The following is a 4,692-nucleotide window of genomic DNA, read 5'->3' on the forward strand; positions in this document are numbered from 1 at the left end:
TCTCTCTCTCTCTCTCTCTCTCTCTCTCTCTCTCTCTCTCTCTCTCTCTCTCTTCCCTGCTGTGATGAAGATTGAATTCACATACAAAACACACACTACACTGAACTATCTCCCTAACTCCTGAAATTTTCATTTTTTTGACTTTGTAATTTTTTTCCATAATTTTATTGAGAAACAAACAGCAATGAGACAGCCTCAAATCAAATTGGTAGGACAGCTTCAGTAATCAACACACCACATACTCTCTTCCCAGTGCCATTTGCCGCACAAGACACAGACATGACACCCTATCCACAAACATGGGTCGGGTCAACAATTTCTGATATTGCCAGTCAAGCAGGAGACGCATTACTATTGTGGACTACTGGACTCTTTTGGAATATTTTGCTGGGTTGACACACCTATAATATTCAGTTGACGGAACTGAACAAAGGAGGGGATATGGATGAGTGTCCATTTTGTGTCTGTGCATTTGGAGTGGTTGGGTTGGAAATTTTCATTTTTGATACCTCCTGAAGTGGTGCTGATGTTATTGGTCCAGAGACCGCATTCTTGAGTCCTCGTTTTCATCTTCACATTATATCACACAGATATTGCTTCAAATAAAGGGCTTTATGCAAAAAAGGGGAAAAAACTTGAATAAACACTGATGCATTAGGTGATACAACAACTGGTTGCAAAGTTTATAATTTGGAAAATTCTTGGAACAGAATTTTTATTCTGATAGCACAGTAAAATGAACATCACATATTTAAACCTTGGTCAATTTGTGGTTAGTTCTTAAGCTTGCTTTGTTCTTTGGCTTCAATCAACTTTCTAAAGCAGTATTGGACTGTGTTAGTTTTAAGATGGGACTGTCCTAGTAATATAGCTTGTATCCATTTTTTAAATTTTTTAAAAATTTTTATTCATTTATTTATTTATTTAGTGTGTGTGTGTGTGTGTGTGGCCAGCTCAGCCCACCAGGGGGCAGGGCTGGCTGGCATGTGGTGCTGGGGGATTGAACCATGGTCCCTGTGCTTTGCTAAGCTTGTTCTAAGTAGGTGCTTTAGACCACTGAGCCATCTCACCAGCCCCAGCTTGTATCCATTTTAAAAGAACAACCTGTCCCCAGTTATGGGGGATTGCTGACCACCTCTTCCTACTGCTACTGAGAAACTAAGGGCCTTGGAATTTTGTTTCTTACCACCCTATCCCACTTCTACATGAGGTTGGAATCTTCTGAAGTTGATCCCCTTATGCACGATGGGTTCTTCCAAAGCTTTCCTCCTGACAACAGGCATAAACACTGTCTTGGGTGTGAGACCTTTGAGAATCATCAGATCAAGAACTTTGTCCAGCCTAAAATCCCTCCAAACCGCTGGAGTCTCCCTCTTTTTAAATTTGCTGGTTGTTCTATGATTTGCACGTTTGTAATCTTTTTTTATTTCTTTCCTTTGGTTCATATTTTGCTGGGGACAGGGGCACTCAATGATTAGCCTTAACTTTGCATTCCCTATGCTTATTATGAGAAGTTTTCTGAAAGACAGAGAAATGCTACCTTCATCTTAGCATTTGAGACTATAAAGGGGAACATTATTTTAGAAACTTAAAGTGGCAGAGATACCTTCAGAATAGAACAAATTCAAGTTAAAATTAGCAACTCTTGGAAACATTTAATGGCTTGATTGCACCATTGCTCTGATGGCTGCTTCCTTCAACACATAACTGACGTATGGAAAATTTAAAAGTCTCTTCCTTTTCACAAGGAAGCTATGTTAAAGTTGAGTTGTTTTTAATTCCGATTTTTTAGTTCTAGAGGATTTCCAGATTTTGTGAAAAGTTAATGTCTACGAGACATTATGGATGTAGAAGAAAGAGTTACGTAAATGCTTGTTGCTTGCCTCGCAGAGTAGATGGGTTATGGGAGCTACTTACTCAGTGCTGTTGTTGCTTCAGTAGACCACTCACCTCAGTGAGTCCAGCCCTTGAATAAAAGGTTAAAGTAAAAACTGTGACAGTCCATGCTCTGTGTGGCATTGTGGGAACTTGTGCTTCATTGAGCCAGTTCCTCATTTGCTGGATCCCACTCTAGCAAGTTAAACTTCATTTATCAAAAATCAGTACAATGTATTGACTGTCCATATTTTCAACACCCTGGGAACTTATTTTTAAAGAAACTCTGAGATGGATTTTCTATAAATAGACTTATCTTCTTGCTATATCACATCAAAGAATGTTGTGGGCTTAAACTCCTTCAAATTCCTCTTAAATAAGTCACAGATTGTAATCAATGCCCAGAAAGACAGCACTGTGCTGTGCCACCTCTTCCCAATTCCTCTTCCCATTCCATCTTTTTCTCTCTTCTCTCTTTTGATGTTGCTTTTTGCTTGAGCTCCCACTGAATTTAGCATGAGCTCACCCAGCTGAACCATCACCCTAAGCGGCTTAGGATACAGGAGATGCTTAATAAATCAATAGGATCATCCAGTCACGTGCTTCCATTGCCCTTCTGTCTCACTCCCATTTTTCCCACTTGAAAAAGATGGGTGTGTGAGAAGGATTAAACCTGTTTGTAGACCTGTAACTTGAGTGATGGCTAGAGCTGGGTTCTGTATAAGAAGGTAGGGTGCCATGAAGTGAACTTCCAGTATAGACTTATGAAGGCCTTGCTGTAAGCATTCATCACACCAGGAGTTCAGTCTAGATGGGTGTGTGAAAAGCTATCAGGTAACTAGCTTGGTTGGGGACCTGCACAGAAGGGACATTGATGGGAATTGTGGATCCGCTGCAGTTTTCTTTGGGTTGATTATTAGGCAAACTACTCATCTTTCTTCTTAGAAGGCGCTAGTGAACAGTTTGGTGAACTTAAGTTCTGTCTAATTTTTTCAGAGTTTTCACAACTTTCATTTATACCGGTATTAGCATTCATACTGTTTTCTTATGACTGCTATAATAAATTACCACAAATTGGATGTCTTAAACAAATTACCTATGATGAATGTGATTATTATGCATACCTAAAATGTACCAATAAATGTAATTTAAAAAAACCAAAAAAATATTAATGCTTTTTATTGAGCATTCTGCAAGTTGGAAGTTGGGAATATAATATTACTCAGCTAAAAATCAAGGCGTTAGCATGGCTGCATGTCTTCTAGACTTTCTAGGGGAGAATCTGTTTTCTTACCTTTTCTGGCTTCTAGCATTTTTTTGTCCCTCAGCTTTTGGTGCCTTCCTGCATCTTCAAGGTCAACAATATAGCATTTTTCAAAATTGCTTGAAACAATCTTATCCACAGTCCTATTCTGCTGGCCACCTGTCCTATGGCCCCTTTTCCTTTTTTCCTAGTTTTCCTTCTTTATGCAAATTTTGTATTTTAGTTAACTTGGATCAACTTTCTATCTGTTATGCTCCCTGTTAGTGTAGAAATGCACAGTCATGTGTTTAACAGTTTTTTTGAAGCTTTATTTCTTTCTCTTTGACATGAAGACAGACATGACTGACACTCTTTAATAGATTCATGAAGAAATTCAGGTTTTGCTTGTTAGTTTTCAGTTTGAAATTTCCTTCAAAGCTGCTAGACCTGCCTGTTTTGAAAGATCATAGTCTTCATGTTTTTTAAAAGGGTGGGGGAGCTAGTGTTTTAATATAAAATCTTGGGTGTGTATGGGGGTGATAGAACGCTCCTCTTACGCTTTCCCTTATTTGGGCAAGAAATGCTGCAGCACCAATCCTTGCTTGTCTCAGCATCTTCCTGTGGTCCCGGACCTTTGCTACCAATCTGCAACTAGTCCTGCCCAACTACTTCCGCTACAGGGCTATTTAGACCCTGCTCACTTCCTCAATAAACGAGACTAGATCAGGAAGCCTGTCTTGTGTCCGTCTCTTGTGTCTCTTGTTCTGTCTTGTTCATCCCGGTTCCTCCTCCAGGTCACTACCCCACGTTTTGACTTGCGAGACGAGTCAAAACCTAATTTTGAAAAGATTTGTATTTTACAGCTTTGCCAAAGTCTTGACACCATTACATTTTATAAAATAAACATTAAACGTAATAAAACCCTTGACTGTTACAGTTGTTTCCTATTACTATTTTTTGGGAAAATCTGCCATTCTTTCACATTAATTTTTAGTATTTTTAAAAAAGAAAGAAGAATTGTGTATGTAGGATAATAGAGATTACATTTGGAAGAGACCAAAAATATTTCCTAGTGCAGTATCTGAAAAGTTGGCTGTATCTATATACATTTTGATTACAGGAGCAGAAATGTACATTATGATATAATAGTAAATATACAGTAAAAGTAAATAAAAATTATGTGAAATATATCACCTAGGCAAAAAAACCAGCCATCAAAGATTTTTATAATCTCTCAAGTTTTTATTATACATGTGTTTAGATATATGTTAAGAAATTAGGACTACCTGTTCGTATGCTTTTAAAGTATATTCTGGGGCCAGCCTGATAGCTCAGCAGACTAAAGAGCCTGCTTAGGCAGAGCCTAGCGGCCAGGATTCATTGCCCGGCATGCAGTGCTGGCCCCACCTGCTGGATGTGCTGAGATAGCAATTGAGACTGGGCCTGGTGGTTGTGCGCCTGTAATCCCAGCACTTGGGAGACCGAAAACACGAAAATGACTGAGTCTGATTCACGTAGTGAGACCCTGTAGATCCTACATGTCCTAGATGCAAAAGAAAGAAAGAAAGAAAGAA

The 4,692-nt window shown here is 38.9% G+C and overlaps 1 protein-coding gene across 2 annotated transcripts in view; it reads left to right on the forward strand.

The window, feature by feature from the left end:
* Positions 1-4,692, forward strand: part of Abca12 (ATP binding cassette subfamily A member 12) — a 187,154-nt gene that overhangs the window by 58,969 nt on the left and 123,493 nt on the right. The gene's annotated exons all lie outside the window — the stretch shown is intronic.

Source organism: Octodon degus, unplaced genomic scaffold, assembly GCF_000260255.1.
Source record: "Octodon degus isolate 3935 unplaced genomic scaffold, OctDeg1.0 scaffold00016, whole genome shotgun sequence".
NCBI lineage: Eukaryota > Metazoa > Chordata > Mammalia > Rodentia > Octodontidae > Octodon > Octodon degus.